Genomic DNA, 18,926 nt, shown 5'->3' on the forward strand with positions numbered 1-18,926 from the left:
AGATAGATGTAGAGGTAGGTTACAGAAATGGTCAGGAACCACTTCACAGGTCACAGACCTGATGGGCCACCGAAGGAGCGGACCGCTGGGCGCGATGGACCTCTGGTCTGACCCAGTGGTGGCAACTTCTTATGTTCTTATAATAATAATAATAATAACAGTTTATATACCGCAGGATCGTGAAGTTCTATGCGGTTTACAATGATTAGAAATGTTACAGATTGAGTCAATAAACAAAGTTACAGATTGAATGAATAAACAAAGTACAGATTTAGCGACAGGTAGTTCTTGCGCTTGGTTGTTAAGGACTAAGATTGAATAGGTTGGTTTCCTAAGTATTTCAGGAATAGATGTGTTTTCAGGCTTTTCCTGAATTCTCCATAGGTAGTAGGCACAAGCAATTGTTCAAGGTCTTTACCCCATAATGCTGCTTGATGTGCGAGAAGGTGTTGATGATGATTTTTTAATTTACAACCTCTAACCGGTGGAGAAACGAAGTTCAGTTGTGAGCTTCGCTTGTGTCTGTTGGTTGAGAAAGAGAAAAGATCTGTTATGTATTTAGGGGCTATGCCTTGAAGCAAAAACAACCAAACTTGAATTTCACACATGCCTCCATCGGTAGCCAGTGTAAGAGTCGATAGGAAGGTGTCATATGATCAAACTTCTTCAGTCCACAAAGTAGTCTAACCGGTGTGTTTTGAACTAGTTGCAATCGCCGCATGTATTTCTGGGGGAGTGCCAAGGAGTGCCAAGTAGTTTATGAAAAGGTGTTTAATGTTGTTCATCTCGATTCTTCAGGAAAAGAGTTCCATATCTGCAGGTTTTAGCTATATTAAATTCTTATATGAAAATGACAATCTAATTTTTAAAATGCAGCCGTCAATTTGATCCATTCTGAGCTTGTAAACTCATGAAATTTTATAGGGCCATATCATCCTTGATTAAGTTACATTAGCTTGTATTGTTCAGGCTTATATTGAACTTATGCATTTCTTCCTGAAAAGTGCAAAATATAGACAGCAGATGTCATTTCTCAAAACTGACACAATTCAATCACTAAATTGAACATAAAATCATCTCCCCTACCTTTGTTGCCTGGTGATTTTGGTTTTCAAACCATCTTTCCCAGTCTCTGGCTGCACTTCCTTCTGTCTGTGCTCTTAACTGTGTATCCAGGGCCACCTTATCCATTTGCTGGCTTTCTCTCCTTCACTTTCTGACATATATCCGTATTGAGCATTAACTTTTAACATTCAACTTTCTTTAATTTTTCTGCTTTCTTCCCAAAATCTATTTTTCCATGCCTTCCCTTCCCATTTATCCATATGTACCATCTCCTTCCTCATTCTTCTCCCCTACTCCCATCTATCCATAAGATGCATTTCTTCTTATTCCTTCCCTGTTACACCCATAGCTGTGCACCATCTCCTCCCTCTGTCTCCCATTCCCCTCCATCCCTATGCATCAACTAATCCCTTTCCCATGGTCAGACATCTCTACCCCCCCTCAAATGGTCTGGCATCTATCTACTCTCCTTCCCATAGCCTGGAATCTCTCTCCACTCCCATAGTCTGGCATCTCTCTCTACTGCCCTCACTCTTCCCAATGTCTAACATCTCTCTCCTCTCCTTTCTGCAGTCTGGCATCTCTCTCCCCCCTCCTTCCTTTCCATTCTGTAGTCTGGCATCTCTCTCTACTTCCCATTCCAGTGGTCTGACATCTTTCCCTTCTTTGGGTTATCTCTCCTCTCTCCCAGTGTAACATTTCTACCTCCTTCCTCTCCACCACTATTATGTCCACAATTCTCCCTCTTTCTTCCTTTCCCCATATACATTATCTCTGTTACCCTCTCACACCACACACTTATGTCCAACAATTCTCTGTTCCTATTCCCTCCCCCACCGGCAATATTTATTTCTCTCCCTTCCCAGCATCTCTCTTTTCCTCCTTTCTTAACCCCCCCAGCATTTGTCCTTCTCAATCCGCTCCCAGTACGTGCAGTATCTATCTTTCCCAATCCGCTGAGCATCTGTCCTTCCTGCCTTCCCAACGCCTTACCCTCTGCACCCAGCCTCTCCCTGCCAGGCTCTGCACCCAGCCCCCTCCCTCCCTCCCTTGTCAGGCCCCACACCCAGTTCCCCTCCCTCCATGTCAGGCACTGCACCGAACCCTCTGTCAGGCTCTTCACCCAGCCCCCTTCCTTCCCTCCCAACCCCTATCATGCTCTTCACCCAGCTCCCTTCCTTGCTTCCCTCCCAATCCCTGTCAGGCTCTGCACCTAGCTTTCTTCCCTCCCAACTCCTGTCAGGCTCTTTACCCAGCCCCCTTCCTTCCCTCCCAACCCCTGTCAGACTCTGCATCCAGCTTCCTTCCTTACTTCCTTACCAATGCCTGTCAGGCTCTGCACCTAGCTTTCTTCCCTCCCAACTCCTATCAGGTTCTTCACCCAGCCCCATTCCTTTCTTCTCTCACAACCCCTGTCAGACTCTTCACCCAGCCCCCTTCCTTTCCTCACAACCACTGTCAAGCTCTTCAACCAGCCCTCTTCCTTGCTTCCCTCCCAACCCCTGTCAGACTCTGCACCCATCTCCCTTCTTTGCTTCCCTCCCAATCCCTGTCAGGCCCTGCACCCAATTCCCTTCCCTCCCAACTCCTGTCAGGCTCTTCACCCAGCTCCCTTCATTGCTTCCCTCTCAATTCCTATTAGAATCTGCACCTACCTCCCTTCCCTCCCAACTCCTGTCAGGTTCTTCGCCCAGCTCCATTCCTTCCTTCCCTCCCAACTCCTGTCAGACTCGGCACCCAGCCCCTTTCAGACTCTTCACCCAGCCCCTTCCTTCCTACTCTCCCAACCCTGTCAGGCTCTTCACCAAGCCCCCTTTCTTGCTTCCCTTCCAACCTCTGTCAAGGCTCTGCACCAAGCTCACTTCCTTGCTTCCCTTCCAATCCCTATCAGGCTCTGCACCTATCTCCCTTCTTTCCCAACCCCTGTCAGACTCTGCACCCAGCCCCCTGTCAGGCTCTTCACCCAGCCCCCTTCCCTCCAAACCCCTGTCAGACTCTGCACCCATCTCCCTTCATTGCTTCCTTACCAATCCCTGTCAGGCTCTGCACCCAGGTACCTTCCCTCCCAACTCCTATCAGGCTCTTCACCTAGCCCCATTCCTTCCTTTCCTCCCAACTCCTGTCAAACTCAGCCCCCAGTCAGATTCTTCCCCAAGCATCCTTCCTTCCCTGCAAACCCCTGTAAGGCTATTCACCCAGCCCACTTCCTTGCTTCTCTCCCAACCCATGTCAGACTCTGCACCCAGTTCCCTGTCAGACTCTTCACCCAGCCCCCTTCCTTTCCTCCCAACCCCTATCAGACTCTTCACCCATCTCCCTTCTTTGCTTCCCTCCGAATCCCTATCAGGCTCTGCACCCAGATCCCTTCCGTCCCATCTCCTGTCAGGCTCTTCACCCAGCCCCCTTCCTTGCATCCCTTCCAACCCCTGTCAGTCTTTCAACCCAGCTCCCTTCCTTGCTTCCCTCCCAATCCTTGATAGGCTCTGCACCCAGCTCCCTTCCCTCCCAACTCCTATCAGGCTCTTCACCCAGACCCATTCCTTCCTTCCCTCCCAACTCCTGTCAGACTATGAATCCAGCCCATCAGACTCTCCATCCAGCCCCCTTCCTTCCCTCCCAATCCCTGTCAGGCTCTTTACCCAGCCCCCTTCCTTCCTTCCCTCCCAACTCCTGTCAGACTCTGCACCCAGCCCCTTTCAGACTCTTCACCCAGCCCCTTCCTTCCTTCTCTCCCAACCCTGTCAGGCTCTTCACCAAGTCCCCTTTCTTGCTTCCCTCCCAACCCCTGTCAAGGCTCTGAACCAAGATCACTTCATTGCTTCCCTTCCAATCCCTATCAGGCTCTGCACTTATCTCCCTTCTTTCCCAACCCCTGTCAGACTCTGTACCCAGCCCCCTGTCAGGCTCTTCACCCAACCCTCTTCCCTCCAAAACCCTGTCAGACTCTGCACCCATCTCCCTTCATTGCTTCCTTAACAATCCCTGTCAGGCTCTGCACCCAGCTACCTTCCCTCCCAACTCCTGTCAGGCTCTTCACCTAGCCCCATTTCTTCCTTCCCTCCCAACTCCTGTCAAACTCAGCCCCCTGTCAGATTCTTCCCCAAGCATCCTTCCTTCACTGCCAACCCCTGTAAGGCTCTTCACCCAGCCCACTTTCTTGCTTCCCTCCCAACCCCTGTCAGAGTCTGCACCCAATCCCATGTCAGACTCTTCACCTAGCCCCCTTCCTTCCCTCCCAACCTCTGTCAGACTCTTCACCCATCTCCCTTCTTTGCTTCCCTCCGAATCCCTGTCAGGCTCTCCACCCTGCTCCCTTCCATGCTTCCCTCCCAATCCCTGTCAGTATCTCAACCCAGCTCCCTTCCTTGCTTCCCTCCCAATCCTTGATAGGCTCTGCACCCAGCTCCATTCCCTCCCAACTCCTATCAGGCTCTTCACCCAGACCCATTCCTTCCTTCCATCCCAACTCCTGTCAGACTCTGAACCCAGCCCCTATCAGACTCTCAACCCAGCCCCCTTCCTTCCCTCCAAACCCTGTCATGCTCTTCACTCAACCCCTTCCTTCCTTCCTTCCTTCCTTCCCTCCCAACACCTGTCAGGCTCTTCACCCAGCCCCCTTCCTTGTTTCCCTCTCAACTCCTGTCATACTCTGCACCCAGCCCCCTGTCAGACTCTTCACCCAACACCTTCCTTTCCTCCCAACCCCAGTCAGGCTCTTCACCCATCTCCCTTCCTTGCTTCCCTCCCAATCCCTGTCAAGGCTCTTCACCTAGTCCCCTTCCTTCCCTCCAAACCCCTGTCAGGCTCTTCACTCAACCCCTTCCTTCCTTCCTTCCCTCCAAACACCTGTCAAGCTCTTCACTCAACCCCTTCCTTCCTTCCTTTCCTCCAAACACCTGTCAGGCTCTTCACCCAGCCCCCTTCCTTGTTTCCCTCCCAACTCCTGTCAGACTCTGCACCCAGCCCCCTGTCAGACTCTTCACCCAACACCTTCCTTCCCTCCCAACCCCAGTCAGGCTCTTCACCCATCTCCCTTCCTTGCTTCCCTCCCAATCTCTGTCAAGGCTCTACACCCAGCCCCCTTCCTTGCTTCCTTACCAATCCTAGTCAGGCTCTGCACCCAACTCCCTTCCTTCCAAACTCCTGTCAGGCTCTTCATCAAGCCCCATTCCTTCCTTCCCTCCCAACTCCAGTCAGACTCTGCACCCAGCCACTTCCTTCCTTCTTTCCCAACCCTGACAGGCTCTTCACCAAGCCCCCTTCCTTGCTTCCCTCCCAAACCCTGTCAAGGCTCTGCACCCAGCTCACTTCCATGCTTCCCTCCCTATCCCTATCAGGCTCTGCACCTAGCTCACTTCTTTCCCAACTCCTGTCTGGCTCTTCACCCTGCCCAATTCCTTTCTTCCTTCCCAACCCCTTTCAGACTCTGCTCCCAGCCATCTTTCAGGCTGTTCACCCTGCCCCCTTCCTTCCCTACCATCTCCTGTCAGGCTTTTCACCCAACCCCCTTCCTTGCTTCCCTCCCAACCCCTGTCAGACTCTGAACCCATCTCCCTTCCTTACTTTCCTCCCAATCCCTGTCAGGCTCTGAACCCAGCTCAATTCCCTCCCAACTCCTGTCAGGCTCATCACCTAGTTTCCTGCATTACTTCCCTCCTAATACCTATCAGGCTCTGCACCTAGCTCCCTTACCTCCCAACTCCTGTCCGGCTCTTCTCCCAGCTCCATTCCGTCCTTCCCTCCCAACCCCTTTCAGACTCTGCATCCAGCCCGCTGTCATACTCTTCACCCAGCCCCGTTCATTTCCTCCCAACCCTTCTCAGGCTCTGCCCCCAGCTCCGTTCCCTCCCAACTCCTGTCAGGCTCTTCACCCAGCCCCCTTCCCTCCCAACTCCTGTCAGGCTTTTCACCCAGCCTCCTTCCTTGCATCTCTCCCAACCCCTGTCAGACTCTGAACCCATTTCCCTTCCTTACTTCCCTCCCAATCCCTGTCAGGCTCTACACCCAGCTCCCTTCCTTCCCAACTGCTTTCAGGCTCTTCACCTACCTCCCTGCATTACTTCCCTCCTAATACCTATCAGGCTTTGCACCTAGCTCCCTTTCCTCCCAACTCCTGTCCGGCTCTTCTCCCAGCTCCATTCCGTCCTTCCCTCCCAACCCCTTTCAGACTCTTCATCCAGCCCCGTCAGGCTCTTCACCCAGCCCCGTTCATTCCCTCCCAACCCCTGTCAGACTTTGCACCCAGCCCCCTTCCTTGCTTCCTTACCAATCCCTGTCAGGCTCTGCCCCTAGCTCCCTTCCCTCCCAACTCCTGTCAGGCTGTTGACCCAGCCCCATTCCTTCCTTCCCTCCCAACTCCAGTCATACTCTGCACCTAGCCCCCTGTCAGACTATTCACCCAGCCCCTTCCTTCTCTCCCAACCCATGTCAGGCTCTTCACCCAGCCCCTTCCTTCCTTCTCTCCCAACCCTGTCAGGTTCTTCACCAAACCCCCTTCCTTGCTTCCCTCCCAACCCCTGTCAAGGCTCTGTACCCAGCTCACTTCCTTGCTTCCCTCCCTATCCCTATCAGGCTCTGCACCTAGCTCCCTTCTTTCCCAACTCCTGTCTTGCTCTTCACCCAGCCCCATTTCTTTCTTCCTTCCCAACCCCTTTCAGACTCTGCTCCCAGCCCTCTGTCAGGCTCTTCACCCAGCCCCCTTCCTTCCATCCCAATTCCTGTCAGGCTTTTTACCCAGCCCCCTTCTTTGCTTCCCTCCCAACTCCTGTCAGACTCTGCACCCATCTCCCTTAATTACTTCACTCCCAATCCCTGTCAGGCTCTGCACCCAGCTCCCTTTCCTCCCAACTCCTGTCAGGCTCTTCACCTAGTTCCCTGCATTGCTTCCCTCCTAATACCTATCAGGCTGTGCACCTACTCCCTTCCCTCCCAACTCCTGTCTGGCTTTTCTCCCAACTCCATTCCTTCATTCCCTCCAAACCCCTGTCAGACTCTGCACCCAGCCCACTTCCTCCCCTCCCAACCCCTATCATACTCTGCACCCAGCCCCTTCCTTCCTTCTCTCCCAACCCTGTCAGGCTCTTCACCCAGCCCCCTTCCTTGCTTCCCTCCCTATTCCTATAAGGCTCTGCACTAGCTCCTTTCTTTCCCAACTCCTGTCTGGCTCTTCACCCAGCCCCATTCCTTTCTTCCTTCCCAACCCCTTTCAGACTCTGCTCCAGACCTCTGTCAGGCTCTTCACCCAGCCCCCTTCCTTCCCTCCCAACTCCTGTCAGGCTTTTCACCCAGCCCCCTTCCTTGCTTCCCTCCCAACCTCTGTCAGACTCTGCACCCATCTGCCTTCCTTACTTCCCTCCCAATCCCTGTCAGGCTCGCATCCAGCTCCCTTCCCTCCCAACTCCTGTCAGGCTCTTCACAAGCTTCCTTCATTGCTTCCCTACTAATACCTATCAGACTCTGCACCTAGCTGCCTTCCCTTCCAACTCCTGTCCAGTTCTTCTCCCAGCTCCATTCTTTTTTCTCTCCCAACCCCTGTCAGACTCTGCACCCAGCCCACTTCCATCCCTCCCAATCCCTGTCAGGCTCTGCACCCAGCTCCCTTTCCTCCCAACTCCTGTCAGGCTCTTCACCAGCTCCCTTCATTGCTTCCCTCCTAATACCTATCAGACTCTGCACCTAGCTGCCTTCCCTTCCAACTCCTGTCCAGCTCTTCTCCCAGCTCCAAGTTTATTCCAAGTTTATTATACAATTTGATTAATCGCCTAATCTATATTCTAGGCGATATACAAAATAGTACAAATATATAAAAACATAGGTAAATATTACATAGACAAATAATATTTCAATATTTCAAAAACAAACAATATAGAAACAATAGGAAAGTTCTTTAAAGGTTACAATCTGTATCAAGTTCAAGATATAAGGATAACAACATTAGGAGGGAAGACGAACATAAGGAGAAGGAAATATAAAATAAAGAGGGATAGTAGAATCGTTTATTCACTAAAAGCATCATTAAAAAGGAAACTTTTAAGCTTAGTCTTGAATTTGACTAAGTTCTTTTCTTCTCTTATATAGAGAGGGAGATCATTCCAAGACTGGGGGGCAGTCACTGAAAAAATAGTAAGACGTCTCGTATTAATGACTCTCAATGAGGGAATGGCCAATAAATGTTGATCCTGAGATCTTAGTGTTCTAGAAGTAGTGTAAGGAATTAAAACTCTAGCTCCATTCTTCTTTCTCTCCCAACCCCTTTCAGACTCTGCGCCCAGCCCTCAGTCAGGCTCTTCACCCAGCCCCCTTCCTTGCTTCCCTCCCAATCCATGTCAGGCTCTGCACCCAGCTCCCTTCCCTCCCATCCACTGTCATGCTCTTCACCCAGCCCCATTCCTTCCTTCCCTCCCAACCACTGTCGGACTCTGCACCCAACCCCCTTCCTTCCCTCCCAATCACTGTCAGACTCTTCACCCATCCCCCTTCCTTGCTTCCCTCCCAACCCCTGTGAGATTCTGCACCCATCTCCCTTCCTTGCTTCCCTCCCAATCCCTGTCAAGGCTCTGCAACCAGCTCTCTTCCTTACTTCCCTCCCAATCCCTGTCAGGCTCTGCACCTAGCTCTCTTCCCTCCCAACTTCTGTCAGCCTCTTCATCTAGCTCCATTCATTGCTTCCCTCCCAACCCTTCTCAGACTCTGCACCCAGCCCCCTACCATCCAACCCCTGTCAGGCTCTTCACCCAGCCCCCTTCCTTGCTTCCCTCCCAATCCCTGCAGGCTCTGCACCCAGCTCCCTTCCCTCCCAACTCCTGTCAGGCTCTTCACCTAGCTCCCTGCATTGCCTCCCTCCTAATACCTATCAGGCTCTGCACCTAGCTCCCTTCCCTCCCAACTCCTGCCTGGCTCTTCTCACAGCTCCCTTCCTTGCTTCCTTCCCAACCCCTGTCAAGGGTCTGCACCCAGCTTACTTCCTTCCTTGCTTCCCTCCCTATCCCTATCAGGTTCTGCACCTAATTCCTTTGTTTCCCAACTCCTGTCTGGCTCTTCTGCACCAGCCCCATTCCTTTCATCCTTCCCAACCCCTTTCAGACTCTGCGCCCAGCCCTCAGTCAGGCTCTTTACCCAACCCACTTCCATCCCTCCCAACCTCTGTCAGACTCTGCACCCAGCTCCCTTCCTTGCTTCCTTACCATTCACTGTCAGGCTCTGTACCCAGCTCCATTCCTTCCTTGCATCCCAACCCCTGTAGGCTCTTCACCCAGCCCCCTTCCTTGCTTTCCTCTCAACCCATGTCAGGCTCTGCACCCAGCTCCCTTCCTTGCTTCACTCCCAATCCCTGTCAATGCTCTGCACCCAGCTCCCTTCCCTCCCAACTCCTGTCAGGCTCTTCACCCAGCTCCCTTCCTTGCTTCCCTCCCAATCCCTATCAGGCTCGGCACCTTGCTCCCTTCTCTCCCAACTCCTGTCAGGCTCTTCACCCAGTCCCATTCCTTCCTTCCCTCCCAACCCTTGTCAGACTCTGCACCCAGCCCCCTGTCAGGCTCTTCACCCAGCCCTCTTCCCTCCCAATCCCTGTCAGACTCGGCACCCATCTCCCTTCCTTGCTTCCTTCCCAACCCTTGTCAGGCTCTGCACCCAGCTCCCTTCCCTCCCAACTCCTGTTAGGCTTTTCACCTAGCCCCATTCATTCCTTCCCTCCCAACTCCTGTCAGACTCTGCACCTATCCCCCTGTCAAACTCTTCACCCAGCTCCCTTCCTTCCCTCCCTACCCCTGTCAGGCTCTTCACCCAGCCCCTTCCTTCCTTCCCTCCCAACCCCTGTCAGGCTCTTCACCCAGCCCCCTTCCTTGCTTCCCTCCCAATCCCTGTCAGGCTCTGCACTCAGCTCCCTTCCCTCCCAACTCCTGTCAGGCTCTTCATCCAGCTCCATTCCTTCCTTCCATCCCAACCCCTGTCAGACTCTTAACCCAGCCTCCTTCCTTCCCTCCCAACCTCTGTCAGGCTCTTCATCCAGCCCCCTTCCTTGCTTCCCTCCCAACCCCTGTCAAACTCTCCACCCAGTCCTCTCCTTCTCAGGCTCTGCAGTTCATCTTTCCCCATCCTCCTACCTCCTCTCAGTTGGTGGCAGCTTATTTCTTCTGCTGTTGAACGGTAACCAGCAGGAGCATGCTTTGGCGCTGCCTGCTTGGCGCTCAGCAGCTTCTTTGATTGGCTCCTGTGAATTATCGTGAACCACGTAAATTCGCGAGAGCCAATCAAAGTAGCTGCTGAGTGCCGGGCAGGCAACGCTAAAGCACGCTCCTGCTGGTTGCCGCTCAGCGGCAGAAGAAATCAGCTGCCACCGACCGGGTTAGCAGCAGGCAGGAGTACGGAAAGCTTGCTGCTGGCTGTTGCTCCCCTGGACCACCAGAGGTCAAATTTTTGGGGAGGCCACGGCCCCTGTGCCCCCCCCCTTCCGGCACCCATGCCTTGTAGTTCAATCTGGTTACAAACAATAATGGAATCTTTACATATGCAGAGAATTACAACTATAACTCACACATACACCCTTTTACAAAACTGTAGTGCATTTTTTAGCTCCGGCCGCAGCAATAACAGCTCCAATACTCATAGGAAGTCCATGAGCATCAGAGCTGTAACCACCGTGGCCGACGCTAAAAACCATGTTACGGTTTTGTAACAAGGGGGGACAATTAATAAATCGACAATCATAAATCCAAGTTCCCAAGTTTATTTAAAATTTTCTATCCTGTTCAAGGCAGCTTACAAATGAATATTTAAATGCTAGGGGCTCATAATTGAAACTTAAACACATTTAAACACCTGCCCAAGTCAGCACTTGGACGACCTAAAAGACAGGTCATACAAATGCCAATAATCAGACCAAATTTCTGGACGTATACAGGTACTTTTTAGGCTTCTGAATGCTGCTGTGCGCCCACAGATAAAAGGGGTATATCTGGAGGAGTGATTAGGTCGGTATTTGGGAGGGATGTGGGCCGACCTAGATTTAGTCGGCCTGCATCATAAGTTAGGCGCTGATAGTGGGTGGGGAAACCTGTGTAATTAGGAAGGGTTTGGATTTTTTTAAAAATCTTTCATAAACTGCATGGATTGATAGATGCTTCCTCTTTTCTGATGCTGGTACATTCCTTGCGCATGATTTAACTGGATTATGCTAATGCAGTACTTCCTGGTCTCTCTGGTAAGGATTCAGCCAAACTTCAAACTTTGCAGAATGTGGCAGTTCGTTTGGCGAGCAGGGTAGGCCAATTTGATCATGCGAACTCTGTCGTTGATAGGAAAACAGGGTTTATTTTTCTTTTATTTTGCCCTGGTTTTGTGGAATTCTTTTTGGTTCGTTTTAGGAAGAGTTTGAAAGCTTACTTTTCTTTCCAGCAAGCAGGGGTTGAAGTAGGGTTACCAGATATCCGGGAAAATCTGGATATGTCCGGGCTTTGGAAGTCCTGAGCTTGGAGGCCACATCTGAAAGCCTTTGCGCATGTGCGGCCGTCACCGTGATGACATCATAGGCACATGGCATGCGCGAAGGCTTCCATATGCTGCCTTCGAGCTCATGGAGGTAGGGTTGCCTGATTTTCCGTTTGGAAAATCTGGACCCCTAGACCTGCCCCCAGGCCCACCTAGTCCCACCCTCAATCCTGCCCTAGCCCCGACCTCCACTGCATAACCTTGTCGGGCAGGAGGGCATCCGCGCAAGTGCACGTGACATCATCGCATGGCATCCACGCATGTGAAGATGCCCTCCTGCCCAATGGCGATTTCTTAGAAGCTTTTCAAAACCCAAAGTTCCAGGTTTTGAAAAGCCGTCCAGACCCCCAGGCATGTCCTCAAAATGAGGAAATGTCCGTGGAAATCCGGATGTCTGGTAACCCTATGGGGAGGTTCATGTGGGGGCGGGGTTGGGGGAGGAACATGGCGGTGCCGGAGATGAAACAAGGCGGGACTGGGGGCAGAACGGAGTGGGTCTGGGTGTCCTCTTTTTTCAAAGAGGAAATCTGGCAACCATAGGTTGAAGCCGCATGGCGCTTAATATAAGAACATAAGAATGGTTTTACTGGGTCAGAGCTATAGTCCATCTAGCCCAGTAAATCATCCTCACGGTGGCCAATCCAGGTCACTAGTACACATACGTAAACTTGTTTTTTTGGAATTTGGTATTTCAATTGATTTGCCTGATTGAGGGGTGCTTTTCAGGGTTACTGTTCTATTGACAACTGTATTTCTTTTCTGGTTTTGAAATGCTGTGGTGGCCGTGTTAGTCCACTTTCCAAGGCACTAGGCTAATCTTATCTCCTCCCTGTCAGGGCTGAAGGTTAACCTGTTTCATCAGTATCTTTCAGAAGACTATTGCCTATAGATCCTGCAAAGTTAACCGGGCTGTGGAAGCATGAGCTGTGTTCATCCTTCCTCCAACAGTCTGCTGATCTGATAGAAGCAAAAAGTACACCTCTCTCACTTTGTTCCTGGAATTCCAAACCTCACTCCCATTCTCCTAACCTCTCCTTCAACAGCCTCCTGAGTTGATTATTTTTGTCCCTTTGAATCAAAGGCAGAAAGGCGTGAAATGATAATACTGTGTACCATACAGCCAGAAAAGAATAAGGTTACCACAGCCTGGGATTTTTTTTGTTTGTAAAGGATTAATTTGAATCAACCTCAAATCTAGTCAGCAAACAGGCCTGTGCCAGACCTTGTGCCTTCATCTCCTTGTATAATTGTATTGCCAATCTGTATTTCCCAAACTGAGGGTTTTGGTTAGCAAAACAGGTTGGACTGCTGAGCACGATGGACCACTGGTCTGACCCAGCAGCGTCAATTCTTATGTTCTTATGTGCCATGGCCCTGGTTTAACTATCCCTAATTTCTGCTTTCTTGGAACAAAGCCAGGTTAAAGATTTGTGGATATTTGTGGTGAAACTTTTACATCAGTCGAAGTTGGAACCTGATTCACTAAACGTCATCTTCCCAGGGACTGAGACACCGAAGTTTTCGTTTCCCTCCCTGGGTCTCCAAGAAGGCAAAGTTTAGTGAATCAGGTTCCAAATTTCTTACCCCACAAACTTATTTTCCAAAAGTAACTTATTTGCCACTTCCATTTAATCATTATATAATTATCTTGTGTTTGGAATTCTGTGTTAAAATAAAAACACATCAATTTACTTTCTACTCCCTTTCATACGGTTAACCTAATTATCTTCCATGTTTAACTATTCCTTACATTCGACAACGCACACTCCAGTCTATTAATGATCATCGCTTGGTCCTGCCTGCTCCTCTCATTCGGGTCTTTATCTGCCGTCATCTACTATGTTACTATGACTTGAATCCACTGGACATAGTGCTTTTTTCTTTATAGTTCCCCCTCCTGCACTTTGGAATTCATTACCGCTGGCGACTCGTAGTTAAAAAGTTCAAAACTGCTATACAAACATAGCTTTTCGAACTAGCCTTCAGCGAATAATGGTTGGACTTCCCAGGATCTGAACAGAAATGTCCGCTGCCCTCTATAACACCCTTTTAAGAGTTGTAGATTGATAGCATGGTCCCTATGTATGAATGACTTTATCTTATCCTAAATTGTAGTTCTTTTCCAATATTTTAATCATAGACTGTACGTAGCTTTGCTTTATCATAATAGTTAAAAGCAAAATTAATTTAAAAACAACAGCACCACCTACAAAAACCACCCTAGGAGCAAAACTGTCCTTTTTCAACACCTCTGGTTCTGAGTGATATTTTCCTGTTCTGATTTTATGGGCCCTTATTTCTTAGAAGCAGCTTAGACTTCGTCAGCTAGGTCAACTCTGCAGAATCTGAAGACAACAGCCTTTGCACAGACATGGCATTCTCTCCATTTTACAGCGATTTGCAACGCGAGATCATTCTGCATGTACCATGAGTTGAGCAGCTAGCTCAGCCGTTCTGAAAGGACATACAGCTGTGAGGTGATCAACAGTACCTCCATTTTGTATATAAAATTGGCCCTGCCACTAGGTATAGATATTCTTCTTGGGCAACTGTAACTGGGGTGCATTAGGGGTAAGAAGAAGAGAAAAGGGGAGGACGATGATATGTGAATAGGTGGGTGTAATGGAAGGGAAGGGGAGATGCTGGACTGTGAGAGGGGGGAAGGAGAGAAGTAAAATGCTGGATGGGTAGGGAAGGGGAGATGCTGGACTGTAGGAGGGGTAGGAAAGGGGAGAGGTGAGATGTGAAACTGAGGGGTAGGAAGGAGAAGAAGAGAGTTACCGGATGCTAAGGTCCACCTTGGGGTTTAGCGCCCAAGAAAAGGACCTGGGTGTCATCGTAGACAATACAATGAAATCGTCCACTGATGTGTGGCGGCGGCCAAAAAAGCAAACAGGATGCTATGAATTATTAAAAAAGGAATGGTTAACAAGACTAAGAATGTCATAATGCCCCTGTATTACTCCATGGTGCGACCTCATCTGGAGTATTGCATTCAATTCTGGTCTCCTTATCTCAAGAAAGATGTAGTGGCACTAGAATAGGTTCAAATAAGAGTGACCAAGATGGTAAAGGGGATGGAACTCCTCGTATGAGGAAAGACTAAAACGGTTAGGGCTCTTCACCTTGGAAAAGAGACGGCTGAGGGGAGATATGATTGAAGTCTACAAAATCCTGAGTGGAGTAGAACGGGTACAAGTGGATCGATTTTCCACTCCATCAAAAATTACAAAGACTAGGGGGCACTCAATGAAGTTACAGGGAAATACTTTTAAAACCAATAGGAGGAATTTTTTTTTCCCCTCAGAGAATAGTTAAGCTCTGGAACGCGTTGCCAGAGGATGTGGTAAGAGCGGATAGCGTAGCTGGTTTTAAGAAAGGTTTGGACAAGTTCCTGGAGAAAAAGTCCATTGTTATTGAGAAAGACACGGAGGAAGCCACTGCTTGCCCTGTATCAGTAGCATGGAATAATGCTACACCTTGGGTTTTGGCAAGGTATTAGTGACCTGGGTTGACCACCGTGAGAATGGCTACTGGGCTCGATGGACCATTGATCTAACCCAGTAAGGCTATTCTTATGTTCTTATGCTAAACTGTGAGGGGTAGTGAAGGGGAAATACTGAGCTGTGGGGGATAGGGAAGGGAAGATGCTGGACTGTAGAAGGGAAAGGAAATGGGAGAGGGGAGATGTAAAACTGAGGGGTAGGAAAGGGAAGATGCTAAACTGTGAGGGGTAGGGAAGGGGAGATAATGAGCTGTGGGGGATAGGGAAGGAGAGAGGGTATATGCTGAACTATAGGGGGTAAGGAAAGAGAAGGAGATGGAACTTGATATACCACCATTTTTAAGGTTACAATCAAAGCGGTTTACATATTATATACAAGCACTTATTTCGTACCTAGGACAATAGAAGGGAACTATTGGATTGTGTAGGGGGTAGGAAAGAAGAGAGGGGAGATGCTAGACTATGGAGGGGGGTAGGTAAGAGGAGAGGGGAAATTTTGGATTGTGGGAGGAAAGGAAAGAGAAGGGAAACGCTGAACTTTGGGAGGTAGGGAAGGGGAAAGGGAGATGCTGGACTGTCGAGGGTAGGGAAGTGGAAAGGGGATATGCTGTGCTGTCAGAGTAGGGAAAGGGAGAGAAGAAATGCTGAACTTGGGGGTAAGAAGGGGATTTGTTGGATTGTGGGGAAGTAGAGAAGCTGGACTGTAGAGAGCATAGAAGGGGAGAGGGGGATGTTGACCTGTGAGGGGTGGAGAATAGGGGAGAGGAGATGCTGGATGTGAGGATCGAGGAAAAGGAGACTCGGGAGAGGGGAATGTTGGACTGGGAGGGGTAGGGAAAGGGAGAGGAGAGATGCTGGTCTGTAGAAGATAGGGAAGGAGAGATGCTGGGATTGAGCAGCCTATTTGGTGGGGGAAGGGGCTTGTGCATAGCTGAAGGTTTACCTAAGCTGTTGAAAACCCTTGGTCCAGTGTTACTCTCAAAAAGCAGACTTTTCCTAATGCCTGTGCCTCAGAGCTCCCTGATTCTTCCAGTCATGGGCAATGATTTCCATCCCCCCCAGCCACACCCCTAATTTCTTTTTAGCCTTATTTCAGTGGCTGTTTTTAGAATTTGTCATCAAAGGATGTGGTGAAAGGTTAAAGGTATAGAAAAATTGTTTCAGGACAGGTGAACTTGGGGAATGGATACCACATGCTTTTAAGAGCTCCCGACTCACCGGTGGTGAAAAATGAATGTCCGGTATCATGGATCATTGGTCTGACCCAGCTGGATACATTTAATGTTCTGATGAAAATCTACATGGGACAGAGCCACGTATCACCAAGGGGTAGCTCGCTGTATTTGCATATTCATTATTCAGAACCAGCAAATTCTACTGGTTGAGCACCTGCTGGAAGAGAAAAAATGTCAAGAAGTCATATAATTAGTATTAATTTGATTCAACTAGAATGGGACAGGAGAGGGATTCAGTGTCTGAGTGTCAGCTGTGAAACAACATTACCCATTACAGAAGGGAGTCTTTTTGGCCATCCTGGTTTTAAAATTACATCCCAAAGAAGTGTGGGATTTGTAGTCCATGATTCTACTCATTGAAATCAATACTGTAGGGTCCCATAATGCACCAGGATGAGGTTGGCAGAAATCCAGGACTGGTCAAAAAATGTCCCTTCTGGAATGGATAACCTGCTCACTCTACCCAGTGGGATCCCCTTCCATTCAGGGGAAGTGCAGGTCACCTAGATCTGAGAAATCTTCTCTTAAGGGGATAATAATAATAATAATAATAACTTTATTCTTATATACCGCCAACAATCTTGCGACTTCTAGGTGGTTTACAGCAAAGAATATTGCAATGTACATCTGATAGTAACAACATTAATGATAATAACAACAGTTATGTATTGCAGGGTCGTGAAGTACCTTGCGGTTTGCACAGGGTTGGAAGTTAGTGATTGGGGTTAACAGTTTACAAGAACAGATTTGGGGAGTGATTACGAGGGGGGTTATTGTCCTTGTTCGTTGCCTAGGTATTTTGTGAACAGGTATGTTTTCAGGTGTTTCCTGAATTCTCCATAGTTGTTTGTGTGTGTAATTAGTTTATCTAAGTCTTTGCCCCATAAGGCTGCTTGATAGGATAGAAGTTGTTGATGGTATCTCTTATATTTGCATCCTTTGGCTGGTGGGGAGACGAATTTCAGGTGTAATCTTCTCTCATGTCTGTTGGTTGGGTATGAGAAGAGGTCTGTTATGTATTTAGGGGCTAGACCTGATAGTACTTTGAAGCATAGACATCCCAGCTTGAACTTCGTGCGTGCCTCCATTGGTAGCCAGTGCAGGAGTCGGTAGGAAGGGGTTATATGATCGGACTTCTTCAGCCCGAAAATCAGCCTGACTGCTGCATTTTGTATCAGTTGTAGTCTCTGCATTTGCTTCTGGGAAATTGCCAGGTGGGTGACACATCAAACTCTCAGGCATAAAAAGCGGCAAGAATCATTGGATGGAAATGTCCGGGTTGAGGTCCAGAGTGAGATCTAATCTAATCTAAGACTTAAGTCTGTATACTGCATCGTCTCCTAAAGGGAGCTCAACTTGATTAACAAGTGAATATCTGATTAGATAGATAGTATTTGAATTGAAAGTGAGATGGAGTTAATTAATCCAAGAGTTTCTGCCATCTTATAAATAAGTTCACAATTGATAGAAAGTGAAGATTATTCATATTCTCTGAGAAGATTATCTAAGTACTGTTGAAATAAAAGCCTTTTCATAGACCTACAAAAAGTCTGAAGAGAGATGAGTGTTCTAACAGAAGATGGAATTTCATTCCAGATCTCTACGAATCTATGCATATAAGATCGTCAGAACTTACCTGTTGATCTTATTCCCTTAAAAGATGGAAAAGGAGAGTTTATATTTTTGAATATTTCTTGAATCAAGAGATCTTTGGGTATTCAGGGATGCAAATATACCATGTAAGAGTTTGAAAATTACACAAGTGCATTTAAATTGCATTCTGAAATAGACAGTAAAGCCAGTGAAGTTGCCTTAACAAAGGAGACACAAAATCAAACTTTCTCTTTCCAAAAATCAATTCTGCCACCGTGTTCTGAATCAGTTGGAGTCGATTTAAGCTGCCCTTGCTCATAGTTCAATTGGTCACTACAGTAAAAATCTTAGGAGTTGTAATAGATCAAAAGTTGATCTTTCATGATGAAATTAGTATGGTAGTTAAAAACTGTTTCTGGAAATTAAGGATGATCAGATCAATAGCTAACGTTCTAGCTTCTGCCGCTCTCAATATCCTCATTCACTCATTAATAATATCCAAATTAGACTACTGTAATTCTCTATATAAAGGCTTTTCTCAAAAGGAAATATGGAGGCTACAAATAATACAAAACACTGCAATAAAAATCATGACCAACTCAAAAAAGTATGAGCATGTTACTCAACTACTAAAACCAGCTCATTGGCTTCCAATCCAACACAGAATTTACTATAAATTCTTTTAACATTCAAAATCAGACAGTCAAAATTACTAGCTTTCCTGGATAGACTCCTTATTCCATATTCTACATCAAGAACCCTAAGATCAACAAATCAACATCTTCTTACAACCCCTTCTTTAAAGGTAATTAATACAAGGCGAAATGAAATATTTTCTGTTACAACACCCCAGCAATGGAATTACTTACCAATTCACCTCCGGCAAGAAACTATATTAGAACGATTTAAATGTTCACCAAAAAGCTTCCTTTTCGTTGATGCTTTCAGGAAATAGCCTTAGCATAAAACCACTGATTTCTTTTGCTCCGCCATTAATGCTGTGATCTTGAAAAATAAGCATGTCTAGCTAAAAGGGTCTCTCT

General features: G+C 48.2%; 1 protein-coding gene across 1 annotated transcript in view; it reads right to left on the reverse strand.

Moving 5' to 3' along the window:
* LOC117368079 (galactoside 2-alpha-L-fucosyltransferase 2-like) overlaps positions 1-16,430 on the reverse strand; it is a 40,765-nt gene extending 24,335 nt beyond the window's left edge. The window contains exon 1 of the mRNA XM_033961367.1: positions 16,274-16,430. The gene's annotated coding sequence lies outside the window, so the exon portion shown is untranslated. The remainder of the gene's footprint in view (positions 1-16,273) is intronic.
* Between the last annotated feature and the right edge of the window lie 2,496 nt (positions 16,431-18,926).

Source organism: Geotrypetes seraphini, chromosome 10 (assembly GCF_902459505.1).
Source record: "Geotrypetes seraphini chromosome 10, aGeoSer1.1, whole genome shotgun sequence".
Lineage (NCBI taxonomy): Eukaryota > Metazoa > Chordata > Amphibia > Gymnophiona > Dermophiidae > Geotrypetes > Geotrypetes seraphini.